The sequence below is a fragment of the Vulpes lagopus genome, chromosome 10 (genome assembly GCF_018345385.1).
Source record: "Vulpes lagopus strain Blue_001 chromosome 10, ASM1834538v1, whole genome shotgun sequence".
Classification (NCBI taxonomy): Eukaryota; Metazoa; Chordata; class Mammalia; order Carnivora; family Canidae; genus Vulpes; species Vulpes lagopus.
Genome location: NC_054833.1, coordinates 22,536,221 through 22,562,980, shown reverse-complemented (window position 1 = coordinate 22,562,980; position 26,760 = coordinate 22,536,221). Strand labels below are relative to the sequence as shown.

Here is a 26,760-nt window from a genome sequence, read left to right as displayed (position 1 = left end):
CTTCACTTTCATTCCGAAAAACCAAATGTGGCCTGTGAAAGGAAACAGTTGCGCTGAAAATCGATTGCAAGCCCGTTCATGCTAGAGGTGAGGCACACTTTGCCTCGAAATCCCGCATTTCCAATTATTTGCAAGAAACTCAAACCACAGCACTGAAGTTGCTTACACTTCTTAAACTTGACATAGTCACATTTCTGGCTAATACAGTAATTTAGACTCATTTTATCTTTCATGCGGTGATGTCAGTCTTGTTTATTTGCTTTTTCTAATGACACCTGTTACTGCCGGCTGCCCTTTGGCTGTCACCTTCCCTGGAAGAGAAACAAAAGCTACGATGCTTCAGCTGTTGATACTGGGGACTTCCCCAATTCTTCCTGAATTCAACTATTTTTAAAGGGCTAGAAATATAAAATCTCTGTCGAAGAGGATTTTAAAAGGAACCAGAAAAAGAACCACCCGAACAGGCCCTTTTTAACTGATGCAGCATCATCTACGGGAGACATGCTTTCTCCTTGACTTTTTCTTAAAGGAAATAAAGATATGTATTCTAAGAGGAGGTTTACATGATTGAGTGTTCTTATTCATTTGGTATAATGCCCCCTATGGCATTTGGGGAAACTGAATATATCCCATAAGGCAGCAAAGATCATAAATAAGTAATGTCCTTCTATTATCCAAAACCATGGAGAGTCTTTCCAAATTCTGCAATGCATATTCTACTAATGGCCCTCACCAACTACCTCCAAAAAGGGAAATTAAGAGTAAGCCCTACAAATTAAAGAGGCCTGTTGCAAAACCAGGAAGGAAGGAAGGCCGGAAGGAAGGAAAGAAGGCAGGCCCCCGCAGTCCTAAGCACTAAACAGGAGGAACTATTAATGCCCCGAGTGAAATCAACACGGGCTTCTAGCTCACTAATTATACTAAGTAACTGGAAAACTTGGACTTGCAAAATTAAAAAGTTGCCTCCTATGTTACTAGAGGGTATCTTTTGGTGCTACTTAATGCATGAGCAAAACTGGACTGTAACATTAACATTGAAAATAGCGCCACTAATTCTGGAAGGAGCCAAGCATGGGAAACTTTGCACCATGGGACCAGGGAAGCTTTGGAATGAGAAGAATTTGATGACCAGGTGATCAATCACAGAAGAATTCTGAGGCAGAAGGAAAACCATCTTTCACTGGCTGAGAACAAACGCCTCCATCCCTTCCCCCTGCCTGGTGGGCTATGCTCTGACTTGACACAGCCCCCTGAAGTTCCCTTTATGAGCCAAGTTGCCCCCACCCCCGATTCACGTACCTGCCCCACCTGCTTGCCAACCCTTGCCGTGATCCGGCCACACCAAAGCCCCTTCCAGCCCCTAAAAAGCCTCACGCTCTTTGCCGCATTGCTCTTCTGCACCTGCCCCACAATATCCACATATACCCCAATTTTTCTGGCTTAATGCCTATTCCAAGGACAAGACTCATTCCAACCCAAATCATTTAACATTGTAGATCACCTGTGGGTCATAGTACACTGACTCCCTGTACAGCTTGCATTTTTTTCCTTTCAATGAGCATATATTACCTCTGTAAACAATGAAGAGGCAAAAGGGTACAAAGTCACAAAGATTCAAATGAACACATTTCCGTATCTCTATCAAGTTTAATAAACTCAACGGAGAGAGTCTTCTTCCTAAACGGGGTCTGGTACCCCTCCTCTGTACTTCTATGGCATCCTGGATCATGATAAAGACCCAGAATATGGATCACGATACCTTGTAATTGCCTATTGTTTATAAGTTTCTCTTCGCTGGCTTGGGGAGGGGGGGGTGGTCAGCAAACTACAGCCTGCAGGCCCAATATGGCCAGACCACCTGTTTTGTAAATAAAGTTTTATTGGAACACAGCCACACTCATTCATTTACATATTGCCGTTGGCTGCTCTGGCACTACCACTGCTTGTGTAGAGTTGAGTAGTTACAACAGGGACCATATGGCCTGCAAAGCTTAAAGTATTTATTATTTGGCCCTTCACAGTTAAATCTTGCAAACCCTGGAACTAGACTGTAAGTCCCTGGAAGAAAGGGGCCCTAGTCCCCAAGCTCATGTGGCAGGAGGTACAAAGGTGTATCTTGTGTAGGAGCTCCCACTCCCAGAAGTCGAAACATTCCTTGTGTTTGCTTGTGCTCGCTGTGCCATGCACCTACTTTTTTTCCCCTGTGATTATTTCTTTGACTATAGCTTAAATAATTAATACATAATTATTATACAAAATTTAAGTAGGCAATACTGTTTTAAACGTTTCCACTTACCTTTCCACTATTAGCGATTTTCCTCCAGGGAGAGAGATCGTTCTAGTTTTATTATAAAAGCCAACAGAATAGTGGGTATGTGAGAAATCTGTTTAAAACAACGAATAGTTCTCTTAATAGAACTAATCTATTATATGAAGTTAGCATTGTTTTAAGAAGAAAGGAACTAACATTTGTTAAGTACCTGCCATGGTCTAGCATTCTGCTAGCTGCTCTGACTAGACTCTCACATTCAGGCATCAAAATGATTCTATCACCTGTGTGCCCATTTTACAGACGAAGAAACCAAGGCCAAGAGAGGTGAAGCAACTAGTCAAAAAGGTCAAGTGGCTCTCCCATAGGAGATTACAAATCCTCGTCTGATGAAAACTCGCATTCTTTCCCCTCCATAAATTTAAAGAAATGGCTTTGGTTCATGCAAATACAAACAATCCCCAGGTTTCTATTACATTGCCATGGGTTACACAGCATTCGTCTTGCCGGGGCTACACCACTTGCCGTACGGAAGCACGGTACCATAGCGGAAGTAGGACAGGCTTTGGTGTCATTCTATCATTACGGTGACTAAACAAAAATAACCTGTAAAGAGCCTGTGAATAGCAGGTGTTTCATAAACGGCAGCAGTTAAAAATAAAAATATCCCGGTGTCTTTATTTTTCTTAGGAAATGTTAGCACCAAAATGCTAGGAAAAGCCAAGGTCAACATCTTAACTGAGACCAAATCTTGTCCTTCCTGTCACAGTCATCTGTTTTCATAATATATGAATCAGAGGAGTTGAGAAGCTAACCCGGCCTTTCCCCTGTTTCAACACTGCTCTCACCATCTTGAGCGGACATGAACGTTAGGTGAAAAGGTCTCTTCAAACAAGGGTGTTTTTCCTTCGTCCAACTCAGACTGGAAGGCAGGACAGCTGTGAATCTACATGATCCCCTTTCCCATGTCCAGCTACCTCATACAGGTCGGGGCCGCACCTGCCCCATGCCCTGGCCCAGCCTACTGAACCCACAAATGGTCTGACGAGAGGAAAGTGCGACTTTTTTGAATTTTTACCAATCTGACCTTTGTCTTCCCAGCACTCGGGCAGGGCTGCCGGCCACCATCCTCCCTGAGGAAGAGCATCAGAGGAAGAGCCTTGGAGGGAGGTTGAGACTTAGGACCCAACGGCGGGGCTGAGCCCAGGCCCCGAATGGGCCTGCCAGCAGCTGGCGGCGGGGCTGACAGCCCAGATTCTGGGTCAGGGGCACCTGAGGTGAGATTCCAGTTTTGCCCTCTGACATTCGTGGGACCCTGGGTAGGTCCTTTCACCTCTTGGGGCCTGGGCTGCAGTGTCTGTGATGTGGGCGTCACAAGACCTGTAACGTAGCCTCCTTAGGAACCAGACTCCTACAGAGAGCGGGCCTCGTGCAGTAACGGGCACAAGGTGGTCATCACTCGTTAATTTTGCCTGTCATTCCGGCAGCTCCTTGGGGGCCCCCTCTGTTGGCGAGTAACATCTGAACGTGGGTGAAATCAAGCAGCTACTTTCTCAAGGGGCTCCGATATTTCGCGTCTGCTTATCCTGCAGCCTCTCCCCACCCGATCCACATGAAGGGGTGTCAGTCCCATCTGCGTAGGCGGCACCTGCACACGAAGTAGGAGTGGCCGGTGTAGAAGCTGCCCCCAGGGGGCGGGCAGGGCCCCCAGGGGATGGGTGCAGGGGGGCACGTGGGTGCAGGGGGCACCAGGCCTCAGGGCGCAGTGCCCTTTACTTTGACCTTGTCAGCGGCGCAGCAACACCACTCCAGTTCCCAGACCCCACGATCATTTATTAGATACACTGTTCCTCTGACCAAAGGTGGGGGGGGAAGATAGCAGACGATGCTATCCTACCCAAAACAGTGTTTACATTTTTTTTCCCCTTGAACTATTAATCTGCTAAAACCACTGTGCCGAACTGGCAACGTGACAGCACAGTGTGACTGTGCAGTTTGTCTCCTCAGCTGCCCGGAGCCCAGCGGGGAGCACGAGCATGCAGATAGAGCCCAGGGGGACCAGCGGGGACGGGCAGCCAGCGAGGGATCCCTCGCCTTCCACTGTGGGGGCCTCGGATACCCCGGGCAGGCGGTTCTCCAAGCTCCGGCCTCAAACAAAACTCCAAAGCATCCTCAAGTCCAAGCTGGGCTCACCTCCCGGGGGGTCCTGCTCCCCACCGTGGATCAATTCTCCCCAGGACACCTGGCACAAGCCCATGTGGGCCTGGCCACGTGTGTGGGAGAGGGAAACGGAGAGTGTGCTAGACAGTCTGAACCTCAGCAGGAGGAGAAAGAGGGCACCGGGGCCCTTCCACGCCAAGGTAGCTGCACTGTGACCGGGCTGTGCGAAGTGACCAGTGGTGCCCCAGTGTGGCTTTGCTGGATGTCCTCAGCCCTCTTCCGTCTTCCCACCGCCACGAGGTCACAATTATGCAAGATTGAAGGCTGGCGGCAGGCCTGGGATGGCCAGCTGCAGAGAGGTCACCATCCTGCTGCTAATGGACTGGAATGACAGGACCTAGGAGCTTGTCATGAGAGGCCTCTTCCGGTGACCACAATAAGCAGCTGTTCTGCTTCTGGGGACCCTGTGGTCCTTGTGCGATAGCACTGGTTGCAGTGTCATGAACGTGGCCTTGCTTACCTGAAGCCGGGGCACCTGAACTCCATCCCACCCCTACGGTGTGCTCTGAAAAGGCACGACTCCGACAACCCAAATTAATATCCTCCGCAAACTGCTGACGCAACAGAGCTGCCTTTACAGCTCTGTGCTTGCTGTGCCATGCACCTACTTGTCACACGTCAACCAAGTCCACTTATTAGGTGTGCCTCCTTCTTCCTCTCTCCACGGCAAATAGGAAGAAAAAGATGACAGGGTGAATGGTTCGTAAGTGAAACCCTGCCCCTGGACCGTGCTCCCCTGTGTAACTGCATCTTTGAAGCACAGTCACCTCTGAGTCAGCAGCTGAAGCATCTTCTGGAGGCAGCATGCCTCAAAGGGCACCAGCAGGTGTTCGTTTCCCGAAGGGATGGCCAAATAATGTGACATCCAGCTAAACAAGGTGAAGTGGGGGTCTCGTTTGCAGGTCTCAGAGCCTTCTGGTAACATGCTTCATGAATTCTGCGGAGGGGGGATCCGAAGGTGGCACTTCCCCGACTTACTTGACTTGGGAAACCTTCTTGTCCTTTAGAGGGTATATTTTTGGATTGTTGGATTTCAGAGACATTGCATTGTATATTTTGTTTGCCCTTCACGACCTACTATCTCATTGCAATGCAAATCACAACACGTGACAATTCTGGGATTTTTAAGGCTGGAGTGAGACGGTCCTGTCACCCCTGGCAATCCACACGAGGGGAGGCAGGGTGCTAGCCGGGGGGAATCAAGGACATTGCAAGTAAGCACGGGGAGGGGCGCCTGGGTGGCTCAGTCAGTTAAGCGCCTGCCTTTGGCTCAGGTCATGATCTCAGGGTCCTGGGATCGAGTCCCCCATATGGCTCCCTGCTCCGCGGGGAGTCGGCTTCTCCCTCTGCCTCTCTGCACTCCCCATCATGCTCTGTCTCTCTCAAATAAATAAGTAAATTTTTTTTTAGAGAAAATAAAAATGATAACTATTTTCCTCTGTCTTTGCAAGAGATTATAAAGGCTAATTGGTAACAGATGGACAAACATTAAACACTCTTAGGAAATGATAGGCAAAAGGTCAACCACAACAAGAGGCACTCAGCTGTGTAAAAATTCAGCCTCCTCGAAAAGCAGTGTGACTGCCCCGCACATCTCTGCCTTTCTTGCAGGAGGCCGCTTCAGCAGCAGCCCGGGTCAGCGGCACTTGCGTACTCAAGGAAACTACAAACCCTCCCTCGTCCTTTACAAAGGAGTCTATGTTCCCCCAAAGGAGCAGCGTTTCAGTCGGGCAAGATGCAAAAGTTCTGGAGAAGTGTGGTGGCAATGGCTGCACAATGACGTGAACAATGCCACTGACCCATATACTTGAACGTGGTTAAAATGCTAATTTTTATTTTACGTATATTTTAACACGACTTTTAAAAACTTTTTTTTTTAATGGATCTTCGAGTCTTAGCTTGAACCATTGAGCTGTATTCCACTTCCATCAATGACAAACCCAAGATGTGCAACAGGGGAGACGGGCTCGTCACTCGGACACAGATGGCACTACCACTTTCAAGAAAACCCCAAATTAAGGTCTTAGCAGGAAGTAACGGTGCCCTCTCTTCCTTCCTGCATATTCTCAGTCCTATGGGTAATAATCGCAAGAAAATCTGCAAGGTCCAGACCCCCGGCGTGGCATCCTCTTGCCACCAGAGTGACCAAACCTTATAGCGAGACAGACGTTCTCCTCAAACATGCCTGTGAGTGGAAGAGTGGAAAGGAAAGTCCCTCTCAGGAAAGGAAGCATGACTGTACCTTCCTATGTCATATAGTCACCCGTGCCCCTCAACCTTTGCCTTCAGCTCACAGGACATTCAAGGCAGGTGACCCCAAGTGCTTGGGTCCCGTCCTCACGCAAGTTGGTTTTCCTTCTCCTTTCGAGCCTCGGCCCCACGGCCGGTGGCTGGCCCAGGCCCACGGGGAGCTCCTCGGCAGGTCACAGAGGGTGGCATGGCCTCAGTAGTTAATGACTCTTTATTACTCATCTCCCGAGTGCCACACCCCAGGGAAATAACAGGGTGTGACCCCGGGGTCCCGGGATGGAGTCCCGCGTCGGGCTCCCTGCATGGGGCCTGCTTCTCCCTCGGCCTGGGTCTCTGCCTCTCCCTCTCTGTGTCTCTCAGGAATAGATACATAAAATCTTAAAAAAAAAAAAAAAAAAGGCGTGGATGAGCCCCAAGAGGAGGAGGACTAGCCCCAGCAGTCATCTACCCCGTGGCGTGACCAGCGCTCCCGTGCCTGCTACAGAGCGGCACAGTTTGGCAGGTAGCAAGAGGGGGGGCCCGGGGCGAGGCAAGAGGCCCCTCATGGCGAGACAGCAGGTGGCCCTGCCCCGGAGGCCGCTGGCTGTCCGGACGCCGGCTCGAGGCTGTGCAGGTCCCCGTGGGCCGCCGGGCCGCCCGGCCCCTGGGCTGCAGTGCGGGCTTCATGCGGGAGCGGCGCGAGGCCCACGGGCCGGAGATGCACTGAAGGCCCGCACGGGGCGGCCTCTCTGCCCGGCGACTCGGTCCCCCCCAGCCTGGCACTTGGCCCAGGGGACAGGCAGTGTCAGCTCTCCACCTGCCCCCCCGGCCCCCGCACAGCCCCCCGAGGAGGCCTGGGGCCCGCGTGGGGCCGCAGCGCTCCCGCCTCACGGCCCTGGGGAGATGGGGGCGGCCGGAGCCCCACGTCGCCTCACCTGCCTGCTCGAGCAAATGCGGTGCACGTGGGTGACACGGGTGTGCGAGCACCACAGGGCGTCCCGACCACGTGCCAGCCGCTTCGCGAACACAGAGGACGTGAAGACCCTGTGAACCCGCCACACTGTTGTGTGCTTAAGCGCGGGGGTGTCTGCCTACAGGTCCTGGCTTCCCGGAAGGTGCAGACGGCGGCGACCGCTGGGGGGGCTCCATTCTCCTGCTCGCATTCCCTCAGGCCGCCGAGAACCCCCCCCCCTCCCCCTTTGATCCGAGGAAGGGAGCCGACAGGATTCTGTGGGAGGGGATCCCCTTGGCTGAGGTCCCCACACACCGGGCCTGGCTTTGCCCCGAGGTCCTCTGACCCTGCAGCGACCTGCCCTCACGGGCCTTACAGGGCCTCCCTCCCTGTGCACGGATGGGAAGGGGGTGGCGGCAAGGTCCCCACCAGCAGGAGGTGGCCCCGAAACAGCCAGGGAGCCCCGGCTGCTCGGAAGGGCTGTGTGTGTCACAGGGGACAGGACGACACCACAGCCGACCTTTGAACAGCGCGAGGGTCGTGGGGTACTGACCGCGCCCCTCCCCATGCAGCCGAAAACCCTTGCCTCGCCTCTAACTCCCCCAGCCCTACTGCTGGCCAGAAGCTTGGGCATTCGACGGCCGATGACCGTCCTTCGCAAACACACCGTGAGCCGCATTCTTCTAATTCAGCAAGCCAGGGGAACGGAGTGCGAGGGAAATCATAAGGAAAATACGGCTACTGTTCTGTGTTTCCTTTTTTTTCCCTAAGATTTTATTTATTTATTCATGAGAGACAGAGAGGGAGGCAGAGACACAGGCAGAGGGAGAAGCAGGCTCCATGCAGGGAGCCCGACGCGGGACTCGATCCCGGGACCCCGGGGTCACGCCCGGCCAAAGGCAGAGGCTCAACCGCTGAGCCACCCTGGCGCCCCACTGTTCTGTATTTCTTGAAAACACTCCACATACAAGGAGACCCTTGTAGCTCAAAGCTCTGTTGCTCACGGGTCAGCCGTGCGTCACAAGAGCCGGGAACTCGCCCTTTGGGTGACAGGACAGCAGCTGGCTGGCCACATCACTCCCCGGCCTGGCCTCACCCCGCCTGCCCTGACTCCTGGGCTGTCACCGCACCCCCCTCCCCGTTCATTCCTAGGGCCTCCTTCTCCACCCGGGGAGCAAGTCTCCGGAGCCCTGGTGGCCCAGCTCTCAAGGGCCAGGGAAACCGTCCTGAGGTCCCCGCCCCACAGAGAACCTCCGCCCAGGTTCTCTGTCACTCCAGCGTCTACCCCTAAAAAGAAAAGACAAAGGAGGACACTTACCTCGATGATAAACCAGATTTCTCACTAGCTGCTCTGATTCTGTCAATCGACTTTCCAACATGAGAGCTGAGAGGTAGTGAGGACCGAAGGGACGTACAGAATTCGGGTCACGGTGCTCACGGCATCCCCGTGTGACAGCCCAGACGGCGGGGGGGGGGGGCAATGCACGGGGTTCGCCAACAGGTGAGGCGAGAAGCGGAGGGTCTCCGCTGGGCCGCGGAGGGGACAGCTGCAGGTTCCCACCACACAACCCAGTGTGACTGGTGTCCCTATGCTCAGAGGTGGCGCTGGAGCAAGGGGCAGATGCAGCGGCCTGCGCACCGCGTGGCTCCGCTTCTGCGATGCCCTACGCTCGGCTCAGCTCGACTCGGCTGCGGGCCCGTGAAGCAGCAGCGGCCCGTGGGGGCCTCCGCCGGGCTGGAGGCCACGATCTCCATCTCCCCCCACCCCGGGGGCTCACGGGTGGAACAGGCGCGAAAGCCGCCAGACACTGAAAATCTGTGCCTTTGACCGGCATGTGAATTACACTGCCATTTCCCAAAATCTGGGCAATTGTCTTAAATGCGTCCCCAAAGATGACACAGAAATACCCACCCGATTGGGGCCTCCCGGCTTCTCCCTCCTTGGCGGCTCTCGGAGGCGGCGGCAAAGGGCAAGGGGCTGCAGGTGCGTGGACCGCTCGCTGCCAGATTAGCTCCAAGAGCTGGATTAACCGCAAGGAGAGGAGGCATCTGTTTGCACTTTCCCTCTGTCCCCGCAGGTCCCCAGGCCGGGCACTCGGGGAACAGAGGGCGCACGACTCTCACAGTTGCTTTTTCAAGGCCTGTGGTTCTTAACAAGCGCGGTTACGGGTTGTCCATCCGTCCCAAACAAGAGCGTGATTGTAACCGTATCAAAGGCAAGCAAATCCAGAGCCCTACCCTGGGCGTCCGCTGCTCCCTGGAGCCCCAGGCCTAGAGGCACCCCAGGAAGGAGCCGCGGAGCCCACCCCACTCACACAGGCCGTGGGCCCGGGCAGGAGCTGGAGCGCAGATGCTCCGGGACCCAAGGCCGCCCCTGCCACTTGGCCTGCCGGGGCTGCTTAGCCACATGCTCCTAGCCTCCCTGGACCCAAGTTCCTTACGAGTAAGCGGGAGCCAGGCCCACTTCTCAGGAGGGCTACTGTCAGGACTCCGTGGTGACATGTGGAAGACCCCCGGCCCAGGAAACCTGCCCTGGCCTCCCCCGCATGCCCCCCTGCCGAGAGGTGCTCCACAGGCACTCCCACCCTGTTTGCAGCCACCCCTTCTCTGTACCTGCCCCCTTGTCCCCAGCAGGGTCCCAACAGCACAAATAACACACCACCGACACCTTGATTTCACAGCCCCTGGATGCTTCGTGCGGCCCCTGCCTTCGCTGATACTCCAGTGGGCCTGGCTCCTCCTTCTCCAGCGCACCTGCCTGAGTCTCCAGGACCAGCTGCCACCATCCCCTCGCCTTCCCCAGCGTGGCCAGCCTTGTCTTCTGAAAACGTGGCACCGGGGTGCTGGAAGGCGCACGTAGATGCTGGAGCCGGGGTGATGACCCCCAGTTCTCGCTAACGCGTTCCCTGGCCGAGCTCCCTCACGGCTCCACCTCAGGGTCCTCCCCTGGCAGATGCGGCGCACGGGCTGCTCCACTGGCTTGTTTCACGGGGAAACAAGAGGCCTGCTCACAGCAGCCAGCGCATGGCGGGGGGAGGAAGGGCACCGCCGTGGCCCTGCTCGAAGTCCTTCCGTGCCCTCCATCTCCTGCCCAAGTCCGGACTGCTCTGCAGAGAGCGACGGGCTGTGTGGTCATTTACATGCCTCTTCCCGCCAGCGCCGTTCTCTGCAGAACCGAACTGCATGGGTAGCCTCTTCCCATGTGACTCGGGGTGAGTGGCCCATCCGAGGGCACAGATGGCATCCCCCGGTGAGCGGTGCTGGTTCTGGGGGCGGGTATGCAGTGACAGAGGGCAGACGACAGAGAAGGATTCGGGACCGTGCTCAATGCTCGAGGAGAAGGCTGCTGTTCCCTCTTTTCCAAGTCACGGGCGGGGGTGGTGAGGCATCAAATCAGCTGCCACCAGGGGAAGCCACCTTGCCACTACCAGGAGCTTAGCATTGCATCCCCTCAAAATACATCTGTTGAAGTCCTAACCCCCTGGTTTCTCAGGACGTAGCTGCATTTGGACAAAGGGCTTGTACTGTGGTTTAAGATAAAATGAGGTCACTGACCAGCGTCCTTATAAGAAGAGATTAGGACACAGACACATGCAAGGGACGGCCCGTGTGAGGACACAGAGGGAAGGCCATCCGCAAGCCAAAGACAGAGGCCTTCGAACGAACCAACCTGCCAACACCCTGGTCCTGGACTCCCGGCCTCCGGAACCATGAAGAATAAATTCTGTTGTTGAAGCCACTCGGTCTGTGGTACAGACCCCTCTAGCATTAGACCGCACAAGGCCTGGAAGCATGCAGTGGAGCCTCTCCTATCTCTGGACTTCTAGAAACATCACAGGTGTTTCTCTGTATGTGTTTTAAGCCCGTCTGATCTGAGGTTTTCCGCGATACGCAGCAGACAGCACCCTAATGGCCCCGCCAAGCTTCCAAGGCCTTGTCAATACTGTACGTGTCCCCTCCTAACGGAAGGGGAGCAGTGCTCCCTCCCCGTCCTTCCACGGGACGCGCATTCTGGTTATTCCCCACTCATTGCCGCCCTCGTCTTCACCATTCTTTTGCTCCACGCCTCCCTGCGCACAGACCGCTCCCCTGCTGCCCACCTCTGCCCACGGGGACGGCCGCTCTTCAAGGCACGACTCGCAGGCTCCTGCCCCCAGAGCCTGGACATCACACACGACTCCGGGCTTTCCTTGTGTAGTATTTTCCCTGCATCTGCTTTGCACTGTACGAGATTAGGCCACTGTATAGACTCCTGTAGACTCACACGCATCACTCAAGAAGAGGTGACCGTGTGTCACTGCCTCCCCACACGAAAGGAGAAAATGCCTTTTGCAGATTTTGCAGTGTGATACACTATGAGGCTCTAAATTCCCCGGTAACCTCCTTGCCTGTTCAAGGTCATTTCCGTTTCTCCCAAAATTGCTTTTGGAGATGAGATTCATAATGGAGGTTTTCCCTTTCACCATCCCTCCCGTCAGTCGCTTATCTGAGACTCTGTCGAAAAAGAACTAGAATCATAAATGGGGAAGAATCCGACGGCAGACGAGAAATGAATTACAGAGCGAAACCACCGCTTCTACTTAAACCACAACTCAAACGTGTTATCAGGAGATACACAAAACCAAAAATAAAACAAAAACAAACCCCAACACCCTCATCGCCTAGATGATACGCAGATTTCAAAAAGCTGCTTCTTATGGGACTGCCCAGCAAAAGACTAAACATAAAACTTCTATTAAAATGAAATAATAAAAGCCCCACCTGGGAACACAGGTTTCATGACTCACCAAGCAATCTGGCTGCAGAGACAACCAGGCCCCTATGAAGCCACACCAGCCTCCTGCACGTTACCACCTCTTGCTGGCTGACCTCTAGCTGAAGAATCTTGATTCACTACTTGCAAGTTCCTTCTGAGAGCCGGAGCAGACCCTCTGTGCAGCCCCAGGGCACTCAGCTGTCTCACCATCTGTGGCCCTTGACGGTTCCTTAGTAGGGATACCCAGCACCACAAGCACAAACTCCCAAAAAGTAACACAAATGAGCAGGACAGACAGACGATACCATGAGCACCCAAGGAAGGAAAGATCTCGCTGGGGAAGGTGCCGAGGCTGCCGGGGTCTGGACCTCCATGACGTGGGACAGTTGGCTTCGGCGAATGAAGGCGAGCATCTCCCCAGCAGCCCCGGCTGACCCCTCTCACTCTTACTTTCACAGGTGCTGGCCCTGAGCACAGGTGGGTGTCACGCCAGGACCACTTCACGTTCACTGCCTGTGCCCAAGGGAGAGGTCAAGCCCGATCTGTTACTCAGGGAATGTAAATAGCGTTTGTGTTCGACTCTGGACTCTAGTACTTGGTGTCTGTGTCCCCTGGGGGAGTTCTCGTTTCCTGCTGCTGAAAACATTATCAAACCACCTTAATGGGAATTAATTATGGAAAAGGCTAGTCTGAATTAGAGACATTTTGAAAATAAATACCTTTTACTTCCAAATAAATGTTTCCTTTTCAAGTAATTAACCATTATTCCGAGCAGAGGTTCAAAGGACCTACTTTAATGAGTGACTCGGTCATTGGCAACATTCACTTGTACGTAAATACGCTAAGGCGGCGTTTCATAAAGTGCTTCCCTAGGTAGGCTCCACCTGCCCGCGGACACGCAGTTTACACCACTTAGCAAACCCTCTCTTTGCAGGGGCGAAGGGGCCCTGGCTGCCCTGTGATCATTCCTGGCGGGATGAATCGCCCTTCTATAGCTCCCGAGCCTTCATACCAATGCTTCCCTTGTGGGTTACAGAGGAGCCAAGGTCTCACCCGGGCTGACCCCGGCCATCTGTTGGGTAAGGTCAGGAAATACAATGAACTTTTGTATTAGCCTAGACCAGGGTTTCTCAAACTTGGCACGCCTAACTGGATCATTCTTTGCTGCGGGGGCCATCCTGTGCATTGTGGGATATTCAGTAGCATCCCTGGTCTCTACCCGCTGGATGCCAGTAGCATCCCCTTTCTCAGCTGTGACAACCACAGATGTTTCCAGACACTGCCAAATGTCCCCTAGTCGGGGGTGGGGGTGGGGATTTTACCACTTGGAAATCATCCAGAGAACTTTCAAAACAACCGATGCCTGGGTCCCGTGGGTAGTTCCAAAAGCTCCCAGGTGACTCTAAGAGCTCCAGCCACCACCACTGTGATCCTAGACTCATACCAGTTCACTATATCACTTTCATGAGAAGAAAAGGCTCTGGAACTTAGTCCTGAAAAACAGTGACTTGGTGTAAACATAATAACCCATTCCACAGCCCAGTAGGAATTCAAGTTTGATTAGCTGCTGTTTCTTAGTTTTCAGTAACTTATGAAATTTGACTTGAGGTCTAAGTTGACCCATGTGACACCTGTCCTCTTCCTCTTCTTGTCATCCTAGAATTAAATCACCTTACCTTGCCCAGATGAGAGTAAGGACCCCTCTACTATCTCTTTACCTTTGCCATTCAACAAATGTTAATTGAGCACCTACTAGGTCCAGGTTCTGGGGATACAGATCTGGGCCAGGAAAGCAGGGGCAGAAAACTGGAGGGGGATGGGAATAGGGAGCCAGGGAAGGTTTTAAGAAGGTGAGAGTATGATGGGGAGGGGAGGTGGATTCTGGACTGAAGGAGTTCCACCTGCAAAGGTCAGGTTGCTTGAGAAACTGAGGGCTGGAACAGGGTCCCTGCATGGCCATGATGAGGGCAGCACAGGAGAAGCATGGAGGGTACAGACAATCAAGGACCTTGAAAACCAGCCAACCAAGCCCAAACTCATCCTGAAGGTCATGGATTTGAAGCACAGAAGTAAAAACAGCTTATCATCATCAATTTAGGACCAAAACACTGGGATTTGATGCAAGGTTGGGGGGGGGGGTAGATAAGATCAGGAGCCAGATGAGAAGTCCAGTCTGGTGGGTAACCAAATACACAGAGCCAGGGCTCTGAGGAAACATCTGGGTTATAGATAAAGATCTGGTGCTGCCCTACTCAGGGTGTGTGCTGGAACTCGGATGGTATGAGCTGAACTACATCCTCCTGTGCCCATTCTCCCAAGATAAACAAAAAACCCCCTCCAAACCCTCAAATGTTGAGTCCTGACCCTGAGGACCTCAGAATGTGACTGTAGTTGGAGATGGGAGCTTTACAGGGGTAATTAACTTAAAATGAGGTCATTGGGATTGGCCTTAATCCAACAGGACTGGTGTCCTTGTAAAAAGACACTAAAACACAGACGCACACAGAGGGAAGTCCGTGGAAGGTCACAGGGAGAAGACGGCATGCAAAAGCCAAGGAGAGAGGCCTCAGAAGGAACCAGCCCTGCCTACACTTGATCTCAGACTTCCAGCCCTTGGGATTGAAAGGAACTAAATGTCTGTTAGTTAAGCCCCACCACCACCACCACCCCGTCTGTGGTACTTGTTATGCAGCCCGAGCTGACTGAGACTCTAGGGAACCATCTGAAGGGAGTGGGTGGTGAAAAGGATTCCCAAAGTTGAAGAGCAGCCAGTGGAGGAGAAAAATCAGGACAAGCAGCCTTCCCCCATCATAAGGAGGGAGCATCAAGGACTGAATAGTCACTGGCCATACCATGAAGAGGCTGATGGAGATCACCAAAGCAGGCTGCTAGCTGACCGTATCTGTGCCACAGAGACCATGAGGGCCAGCGGGCAAGGCAGGGATGCTGGACAAAGCCAGCACTTTCCAAGAGCACCAATCCCTAGGATGAGGCCACACCTGTGATGGGGGCTTGGTGAGGGTTCTTCACAGAGGCCCAAACCAGTATGTGTGCTACAGGGGTAGCATGTGGCAGCCAGACAGAGGCCAGGAGGGCACGGTGCCACACAGACCCACCCTGGGCCTGGGCATACTTCTGCCCTGGGTCTCTACTGTCTCTCCACAACCTCAGATAACTCACTGTCTACTGGGGGAAAAATCAAACAAATCCCCAAGGACTGATTCTAGGGGCCCGTGCGCTTGGGCTCCATGTTCTGCTGCACGTGTCCCCCAGCCCCGGCCCTGCACTACTCTCTTCCTAGCCTTTGTCAGCTCCTCTGCAGATGAGGCCCTTTCAAGACCCCAGCCCTCCTTCAGGGCCCAGCTAAACTTCCACAGCACCCGGCTCTCCCTGCCTATGATGGGCATTTCCAGGGCTAAGCACATGTCTTGAGGGCTTTCTCGGGCATGCTCACCTCTGCATCACACACCCTCAGCTCCTGGCCCTCACATACTTGTCCCAGCTGGTCCCATGCTGGGCCTAGAATCCTCCATATACCAAGTGTCTTGGCTCCACCACGAGCTCCTGTTCCAGGGCAGAGACCATCTTCTGCCCATCTGTGTCACCCACCTAAGGCGGAGCAGGAGGCCTGCCTACAGAGCAGATGTTCTGGCCGAAGGACCAGGGCCAGGCACCACACAAGTGGCTGCAGAAATCACCTCTAAAAGCAGGGAGAGGAGGGACGAAGAGGTTGTATGTAACTGTCTTCCAAAAATAGGACAATACCTATGTGCATAGCAATGTTATTTCCAAGAGCCAAAAGGTGGAAGCAACCCAAGAGTCCATCAGTAGATGAAAGGATAAACAAAACGTGGTCTATATATACAATGGAGTATTGTTCAGCCTTAAGAAGGAAGGAAATTCTGGCACATGCTACAGCGCAGACGAACGCTGAGAACGTTACGCTAAGTAAAATCAGCCAGTCGCAAAAGAACAAGTACTATAATGGTTCCACTTATGTGAGGTCCCTGGACTGGTCTGATCCAGAGACAGAGAGTGGAGTGAGTGGTGGTTGGCAGGGGCCGGGGAAGAGGAGGGCACTTAGTGGTGAATGCAGGAAGAGTTTCAGTTTGGAAAGATGACAAAGTCCCGGAGACGGATGATGGTGATGGTTGTACACACTGTGACTGTACGTAAAACCATTCAACTGTACACTTAAACATGGTTAAAATGCCAAGTTTTATGTTACGTGTATTTTATCACAATTTAAAAAAAAAAAAACTTTTAAAAAAGTAGGACAGAAACTTTGTGTTCACTGCAAACGCTCATGTATATTCATTGGCGAACCGTGGAGTTCCTCAGTATGTAACAATCAAGGGTGCCTAATTTGTAAAGCATCTTTTAAACACACAGAAAAAAAGCAGCTTTTAATCTAATCTGGGAGGAAACACTCTGTAGTGCAAATTAGTATGCGGAGTGCATAACCCATCCATAATTTAATATGACCACTGGGACGCTTGTGGCTCTTGTACGCCAGCATCATCTTCTTTGCTCTTCTGGTTTAAATGATACTAAGAAATAAAGTGTGGCGGTTAGCTAGCAGAATTGAATTAGAGGAAGGACTGACCTTCCTCTCCACTTAAAAAAAACAAAAAACAAAAAACACAAAAATGGCCGATAGACACTTAACTAGCATTCCTATGACTTAACATTCTTTACCACACATTCCTATGACTCAGCTGTTTGGTTCACTGCTCAGATAAGTAAACCAACTGTCTCACTTCTGGGGCAGTGTTTTCAAATATAAGAAGGCTCCATGGATCCTTCTTGCTGTTGCACACCTTGAGCGAACTAAACGTTCAAAACTAAATTGGCTAGGGCTTTGTGAAGCTGTTCCCTGGGAAAAAGAGACCCACAAGAAGTATGTTGCACTTTTACTACAAGAAATCTAGAAAAAAGATACAAAGCACAACCTAAGAATAGAGAAGCAGAGAAGACACTGAAAAAAAAAATCAGGAAGAAAGACTTGCAAGAGCTCGGGGATACTTGCTTAGCTCTGCAGCAGATAACAGCTGGCTTGGTGAAAGATGACAGGCTAGAGGTCACCAGAAGCACCGCGACTCAGAAGGGCCCACGTCTGGCCTAATGCTAGGCTGTCATGTGTTGATCTTCATAATTTTTTGAACAAGGGGTTCTGCATTTTCTGCATTTTGCACTGGGCCCTGCAAATTATGTCGCTGGTCCTGACCAGCAGAAGGTTTGGAAAAACAAAGATACTCACTCTTTGAGGGTGGGGGGGTGGGGTAGGGCGAGGGTGGGGGCAACGATTTGTAAGCCTGCTGCAGTGACAGCCCAAGCTCTCTCTGTGATCTGGAGCTAATAACTGAGACCGTTTATCATTATTTCTAGAAAAGAAGCCTCAGAAAGAGTATCCTTGCCAGTTCCATACTAAGCTTAAGTGGCCAGTTAAGTTATATTCTGAGTCTTTGGGAAGAAAAAGAATGCTTTGTTTAAAGCATTTAATGGCTAAATTCTCGAGATTCGATTATTCTCGATTCATTGGCAAAAAGATTCGTCTCTAATCCCTCCCACGCCAGTGAAGAATAGCTCCTACCCCCCCCCCCCCCCGTCACATGGTCTGGAGGAGACCCCCAGCACGGGGTAACTGCATCCCCTGCTCTGCAACCTGCCTGGACATCTGATTTGCCCCCAGGAATCTGGAACTCACAGAGGAATGCTGGCCTCTGTGGTGACCGCTGCCCGACCAGGTAAGCAAAAGCATGGACAAAGTCAGTCTGTAGGGGAACAAGCTGACTTCTGGAGAAAGGGCTGGGAGCACATGTGGCTTCTGACAGAAGGGCGGTGGCAACAGAGTTCCCGGAAGACTTACACGCAGCCCCCACCCCCACCCCAATTGTCTCGTGTCAGATCCCACCTTAGCTTCCTTGAGCCATTCCTGCATCTTTCCCTATTTTCTTAATGTAATGTGAAATTTTTTTCATTATTTGCAACCAAGAGTCACACAAGAGGTCCTGCGGAATATAAAGCTACGCAAACAGAGCGGCCTGGAGAGCCCTCGGGCCGTGTTCTGTTCCAGCAATGGTGTATTTTAGGGGAAATCCAGCTAAATCAGTCAATACCCACCGCCTCTCTCTCCTAGAGATACAGGCCTTGCCAATCTCCGGGTCACTTGTCCGGAGGAAGGTCTGCCCGTACGTAACGAGCAGCACTGAGCAGCCTTGAGCACATGAAGGGACAAGCCCCAAGTCACAGATGACCAAAGTCTGAAGGCTGCTGAGGCCGGTCCCAGCCCTCCCGTGAGCAGTCAGCAAGGACAGCATTCGGGGTGGGGGGACCTGCCCTCCGGGGGCACCTGCTCCTGGGGTTGGCTCTTTGCCTCAACCTCCCTGCCGTGAGGTCCAGAGTTACCATCCACTCCCCTAAAGCTCCAGTTTCTCCCACCCGCTTTCACCAGCACGGCTAGCCCGGACTTGTTAACACGTTTAGCTCGCTCTCCATTTAATGGCATCATCTCAGGTTTCTGAGCCAAGGCCTCCGTGGGGGTGTGAAGCCCCCAGCAGAGCCCTGCTCCCCGTTCCTCGAGGTCGGCCAGGAAAGCATTTTCCTTTTCAGGTCCTCTGGAGCCCTGTGACCAATGACCTGAAAACAAACCAAGCCATTAAATGGTCTTTTTTTTTTTCACCCGACTGGAGGTCCTCTTTGGTCAGATTCCTGAGGCCACACTGGATTCCGGTGTCCTGTGTGAAGGGCACACTCGGCTGGCCACGTTATCAGTTTCGGGGCCGAGAGGAGGGAACAGGCGCCTTGGAGAGCCCAAGGAATAAATCACCCTCAGGTGTGGCCTATCAGCTCCTCCCCACCTAAGTGTTTCTCAGATGACTCACTCAGCTGGTCCTCACCCCGCAGACAGGAGGGACAGAGGGACCCGAGATTCCCAGGCTCCTCAGGGTTTCCCAGGCACCTGGGAGGAGGGAGGGTGGTGGGCTCTCCCCAGCTGTCCTCATTCTGGCCTCACGACGGCCCCGGAGGGCAGGTGAGCGATGACCCACTTTCCTGATGAGCGTCCTGCTGCTCCCAAAGACAAAGCTGATGGAGTTGTACCTCCGACTGCTGGTCCCAAGCAGTGTCCCAGACCCGAACCCACTCCCGCCAAACTGCAAAGCCCTTTCTCCTCTCTAAATGGTATCAAATGCAGGTGAGCTCAGACATTTATGGTGAAGGCTTTTGTGGGTCAAAGACGAGGACGACACAGCCCCAGTGGGGAAACGGGCAGGTGCCACTCTGGCCACCACACAGCTCGTGTCAGGACAGAGACACAGCCACGTGCTCGGGGCATGAAATGAGGATGAGAGACCTGAAGGAGGAACAGGGATCGGCTGGCTGGAGGAGGGAGGAAAGGGCGTCCCAGGTGAGTGGGCCAATGAGGCAGATGCAGCAGAGGTCAGGGAAGGTGGCCAGAGAGGCCGTCAGCACAAGCCACAGCACAAGCCACAGCATAGCCAAGCCCACCCTGCTGGGCAGCTCCTAACAGGTGTGACCCTTCTTAGGTGGCGACAGGAAGACCTTCCCGGACAGACCAGTTACAAGGAACGAGCCCAAGTGAACGGGCAGGAGCACCCACCGGCACTTCCCGGCCCCTGTCCCTGTGGGGGCTGCTCCTGGGCAAGAAGACCCTGCAGGGTGAGGGGAACTAGGTTCTAGCCCTCCCAGAGCTGGTGGCTCTGGATGGGTCAGTGACACCCCCCACACTCACTCCAGCCTCAGTCTCATCTGTAAGCTGAGGACGTTGGACTAGGAGGTAATATTATTCCCTAGTCGTGCCCGGGATGATTTTTCACCTGGCATTCGGTACAGGGAAAGCTGGTTGAATCAAAGTAAACTCTAGACTGATGGTTTCCCATATCAGGGTCTTTCAGCCTGGTGCAAAGTCCATCAGCACTCTCCCCCTTCGAACAGGAGGGCAGGAGAAAATTCTAGAACATTCCAAAGGGCCAGTGCTGCTTCCTCTCGATAGCCCTGGAAAGATGCTCCAGGCCCACTTACCCCAGGTCGGGCCTGGACCTGCAGCTGCCTTGTGATTTCCCACAGCTCCCCCCCAGAACCTCTCCTTGGGCTGGCCGGCCTGCTTCCCACAGCCCCAACCACCCGGTTTCCCCGGGACCTTTGATGAGGCTGCATCTCCCCATCAAATTCTGTCCCCCGTGCCCTCTGCTTCTCCACAGGGCCCCATTCCCCATCCTAGGCCTCCTCACTTCCCTGGTCTGCCTTGCGGCCCTCCATCCCGACTCATCCTCCTAGCTGAGTTGGTTCACCTCATGGCTGGTGTTCTGAACGTGACTCCCGGCCACCCTCCCCACATTCCCACCTTCACTGCCTCCTACCAGTTCTAAGCTCTCACATACCACAGGGCCCTTGCAACTGCCATTCCCTCTCCTTTCTCTCCAGCTCAGCCCTCCGATCTCAACTCAGATGTCAGTTGTACTCAGAGACCAGGCGGTGTAGGCTGGGCTTTTTGTTCCTTCATTTCCTTACTTTCCACATACTTAACTCTGTGTGTAATTAAAGGATTATTATTAATTAGTTAAGGTGTGTCCCCCCTCATTAGTCTAGAAGCTCTATGGGAGTGGAGCTGTCTCTATCATTGTATCTCGAACACATAGCACAAAGCTTGGCCCAACAGAGGGACTCATCTATGAAAGGAAGGAAAGGGAAAAGTCTATTAAAAAAAATGGAAAGGAAAGGAAAGGAGTGGCCTGGGTCTCACTTAGTGGCATAAGAATCATTGTAACGACTGGATTGTCTGCAAAACCTCGATGTGTAGCGTTTGCCACTTGCATGGTGTAAATGCTCCCACCACAGCGGAGCGGGAGCCACCGACGAGACATCCCTGAGTGCGCAGTTGGATAGAGATGCACTGGCTCCGAGTCAGCAGAGGCCAAGCTGGCTCGAGCACACTGCTGGCTTGTGGTGACGCCACGGCTGACATTCAGAAAGCCCATCATGTTTTTAAATGACATCAACTTTTGACTCAATCCTACTTTGGACTGAAGGCCAAAATGAATTGAGGCCTGCGAAAGAATGCTACAGACAAAAGAGGGGGTAAAGAAAAAAAAGAAGAAGAAGAAAAAAGAGGTTTCACAGCTGGATCAGAATGAGAAGATGCAGAAAGGTGAGCCCCGCTGCCTGGGCAGGAAGACTGCTGTGCTGGCTCCCAAAGATGACAAGGGCTGCCTCACAGCCATTTAGCTTCTGGTCTTCCCACTGGCGCCGCTGCCAAATGCAGCGCTGAGGACATTGTTGTAGCAAGTCAAAAGCTGCATGAAATGCTGGTTATATCCAGGGACCTAATATTTATTTCCCTTTCTAGCAATTTATCCTACTAGCTCAATAAAAGCAAAATGGGCATCTGCAACACCAAATCACAGAAATACCAAGATCAAAAAGTATTGGGAGAAAGTAGGGGATCCCCCCCTCCAATATCCCAGGATTATGGAAGCCCTACATCTAACGCAAAACCCAGAAACTGTAAACGGATAAGATTCATTTGACTCTAAAGAAACCAAAAGTTTCTGCGTAACAACACCACCATAAATAAAATAAAAAGACAAACAAAAAGCCAGGGCAAAAACATTTTCCAGACATCCAGAGAGTTAATTTACTTTATGCCTGAAGTACTTCCACAGAAACGTTTGTATACTCCTCCCCCGCCCAAAAACAAAAAACACAAAAAAACAAACAAACAAAAAAACCATACACAGGCGAAGGACCTCAGGAGCCAGTTTAAAGAAATGGAAGCAAATGGCTCAAAAAACTTCAGAGACGTGTTTAACCCCCTTCTTCGCAAGAGGAATGCAAATTATAACAACAACGGAACACACCTCCCAGGTTAAACTAGGAGACGCTGAAAAGTGTGCTAAGTCCTTGGTTGGGGAGGGTGTGGGGAACAGGAGCTCCAGGATTACCGATGGAAGTGTAAATTGGTAAGATCCCTAGGGACAGCACTGAACAACATCTATCAAAATTAAAACGTCGCAACTTTGACCCTCCACTTCGAAGAATTTCACGCATGCCAGATTTCATTATACAGTACACAACGGCAAAGAGGGGGAAACCACCTCAGCGCCCCCTTATTAGGTGCCTAATGGGGTCAATTACGGCCTGCCCACGCCGTGGAGGACCGCTGCTCGGACACCGTGTCACCGACGCGGACGGAGGGGCTCTCCACGTAGTGACAGGTGCGCATCCCCAACACTGGTGGCAACAGGCACAGAACAATGCGCAGATCATGTCATTGTTTGTGAGAGAAAAATATACAAATGAAAATATACTTGGGCTATTTCTAGAAGGATACATAAGAAACTGGTAACCATGGTTGCTTCTCAAGAGGGAAGCCGGAGGCAGAGATGGCAGGCAACGCTACTTCTACTGTCTGCTTTCTGCACCACGTGCATGCATTCTCTATTAGTTTCTAAAAACAGACAGGCATAAAGATGTTCACCGTCGTGTTGTATACACCAGACAAAATAAGTAAAACACCCCTAGGATGACCTGACACTGGGTTATTTTTAAGATATTACTATTGCAATGAAATTGTAATTATTTTTAATCCTAATTAAATTGTACCGAATCGCTTTAAATACTTTTAGACTTGAGCCCCAGAAAAAGAATACAAATTACTTCCCAGGATATTTAAACAACCCTCAGATGTACTTACAGGATGAAAGCCAGCAATCTTTGAGACCTCATGGAGAACAGAAGAAGGAACAGAAGATTGGGGACAAACGTCCCAAACTTTATATATACAGAAAGAGAGTGGACCTTAGAAAGTTTAGCAGCGGACACTGATTTTTTTTGGCCACACTCCAAGGACTCTTCAAGGAAGTGGTGAGCGCTGGAAACCAAGGAGGGGGTTCACTCAGGACAACGCAGGGTAATGATGCAAATTACTAAGAGGAATATTGCAAGGTCAGCAGCATGGTATTTTTTTTTTTTTTTTTAACCTCGTGTAAAATCTTTGACAATCCAAGCCACCAGCGGATGCTGGTGCGGGGACAGGGAGCCATGGCCAGCCTGGGTCCTCCCAGAGCCGACCTCTAACTGACTGCAGAGCTCCGTTAGCATTTGTTTCAGGAAGGCACGGCAGGGAGATAAACCGCGGAAGTATGAATGTCACTAGGAAGCTGAACACAGGGCTCAAGGTACACAGCACCAGGCCCACTCAGGCATGTGTTAACTGATTATCCAAGATAATGCTCTGTGTGCAGACCGGCCTTGGGTTATTCAACATTCTTAACGAAAGGAAGTAACATAATAAAAGGAAACATTTGGAAAACTTTATAGGGTCGCACGGAAAGAAAGGTGGTATTATTATCATTATTATTTTGAAGGCACTGAAAGGTTTGGAACAGATAAGAAATACCGAAGACCAAGGCACACGACAGAAATAAAGTAGATCCTAACAGGAGAGATCTAATAACCCAAAACTGTTACGATGAGGCCTAAATCGTGCGCCGCGTCGCAGAGGTGTAGCCTGAGAAATCCTGGACGATGCAATCCCATAAAGATTTGGTGCCTGTGGTCTCCAGATAGAAGCAGCTTGTCATGTTTACTGAAAGCCTTCATGCATCAGCTGCAGGCCTCGTCAGGGGAAGCCGAGTGTCCGTCCACGCTCTTGATTAGAGACACGGCGTCCTCCAGGCTGTGTTCTCAGTGTCCCGTTAAAGAGACGCATATGGCAAGTGCAGCAATCTGTATGGCCGACTGTGTCATGTGTGCAACGGCTGAAGTAGCTGGAGACTTTTTAGCCGGGAAAGAAACCTGGGTATTCTCAGATAGCTGAACATGTATTATGTAGAGGAAAAAGAACCCGTCAGGGGAGCAAGCCACACAAAGAGGCGTGAGGTGACCTGAGCTATATTCACCCAAAAGCACGCCTGCCTGCGAGCAAGAGCGACCGCGGAGTGAGCCGCCGAGCCAGCGGGGCCCTCTCCTCCCAGCCTGGAGGGGGGTGCCCATGTCAGGGATAGTAACCAGTTGGGGAGACAGGCTTGTCGGCCCCAAGATCCCTTTGAACTATCATAACTGGAGATTCTAACTGGCTTTGGCAGTTCCACCTGTGCAGGTGCTACTTACAGCCTACAGGTGATGGGCCGTAAAAAGTATAATATGCAACATATATATACACGCTATGTAGCAGGACACGCGTATACATTAATAATATGGATTTATAATACGCTCTCTTTGTAATACGACACGGACTCATAATAAAACACACACTCACAATACGACGTAACGTACGCCCGGCAGTTTTTCTGTATCCCCTGCCCACTGAACACTTAGGGACAGAAGGAACAGGACCCAGACTGGAGTGGCACATACAGGCTGAGGGACACCTAATGACAAGGACACTGCGTGAGTTTATCTGCAGGTGGATCGATCGTGGTATGGAGTGGGGAAAGAGGGTACAAAAGGCAACGGCTCAGACTCTGAACTCTCATCCACTGACGGAAGGTGAGCCTTTCTGCTTCTGCTCTTAGAAACGAAGCTGACGGGCACCTGACCTCTAGAACCGCGCCCATCACGGTACACGTTCCGTATTTGTACACCTGATACAGCGTCCAGTGCCCACAGCCAGCTGAAGCGATATGGGCCTCAGTACCTGCCAAATGCGCTTAAAGGGCTCCTCAAGGCATTTGTTACGGAATAGAACATTGTAGAAGGACAGTCCTTTATTTAGATCTTATTTGTGCGTGAAAATCAATATGTCCTTTCTAGCCTTTATCTTGCAAGAAAATGTGTCTCTAACTGTTGTGCCGGGGTCTTCAGCTCCCAGTTTTGTCCCGCCAGCTGCAGGTAACGGTGACATAGCCACGAAGCAGCCCCAAAACATAGTGCACCCATTACTGCCATCTTTGACTCTCCTGAGAGCTAATTTAGAAAAACTGTCCAGCTCTCCACTGTGCCTTTAAAGCCTGTTTTCAAGGACTATTTTAGTTCTCTCATCCTGCCATCCGTGGCAGAGTGTGAATAGCTGCTCCTGGGTCCCCACCACCAGGATAATGATGCTCTATCCCACACCTCCTAACTTTCAAGTTCCCTTCCCCTCTGACCTCAGGACAGAGCACCCTCTAAACACATTGGCTTTGATCTCTATTATTCCTCCTCTCCTTTAAAAAGGGGTTTAAAGTATTTGAAAATGTTGCCAAATCCTTACTTTCACAGACATACAAAGGGTATTAAAATAGTCACTGTAGTCATTGTTCTGAATTTTTCCATGCTGGTAACAAAAAACAAATGTTGCCCAGCACGGATGGGAAACAGAGTCACAGCAACACATTTGCAAAGAAGCTCTGGAGCTGGGGGGTGGGGGTGGGGGTGGGGGTAGGGGTGGGGGGTGTCAAGGTGAACCAAGCCTGAAGGATCTTCCCCATTAACAGCTAATCCTGTCAGTTCCCACAGGACAGATCATTTCTTGCCAGGTTGGTACAAGATTAAAACAGTGATTATGATGATGTAAGAGTTTCATCTTACACATCCATGAGCTACAACTGTTTACTAACACTCATTTTGGGGCGGTGGGGCGGGCGGGGGGGGGGGGGAAGCGCACGCACATTGTCAAATTTCAGTCTCACATTTAAACAAAGCACTTAAAACTCTGCCCGGAGCTGCCCAGAAGGAGGGGGGAAGGTCTACACTTACTTTGAAATGCAAATCAGTCATTTAAAACACAGAAGGGGCAAAAAAAAAAAAAAACACACACACACACACACACACATTGCTTAGCAAATGGCTCTCACACGTTTAAAAAAAAAAATTGGGAAATATAGACATGTCAGGGATTGACTGTCTAACAGTGCCCAGTCTCCATTTGTCCTGTGGGCCCCACATCTCTCAAAAAACACTGCTGCTCCACTTCACACAATGCGATACCCCTGCCCGAGGGGCTCCTCTGGACTCTGGGCACGGCGGCCGCTGCTCAGCCGAAGCTTCCCAGGGGCTCAGTGTTTCAGACAAAAGCAGCTGCTGTGTAAGAGCCTCGGTGTCAGGGAGGACAAAACAAATTCCTAGTTTCCTTCCTGCCCTCTAGAGAGACGCTGCTCAAGTCGCGAGGAAACATTTGAGGGGACACACTCCCCTTGAGTGTCAAAATGTGAAGTCGATAAATACCCATCCTTGGGGAGCAATGAGCCCGATGAGGAGGGAACAAGAATTTGCAAAAGCTCTTTGCTTCTGCGGCTGTAACTTAGGGGGAGGCTTTGGCCGCCTTTAGTCTGCACGCGCAGCCTGGGTGCAGAGGCCGCGCAGGGAGCAGCACACCTGGGGCCACGGCAGGGC

The 26,760-nt window shown here is 51.8% G+C and overlaps 1 protein-coding gene across 7 annotated transcripts in view; it reads right to left on the bottom strand.

The window, feature by feature from the left end:
- Positions 1-26,760, bottom strand: part of SLC22A23 (solute carrier family 22 member 23) — a 163,108-nt gene that overhangs the window by 135,007 nt on the left and 1,341 nt on the right. The gene's annotated exons all lie outside the window — the stretch shown is intronic.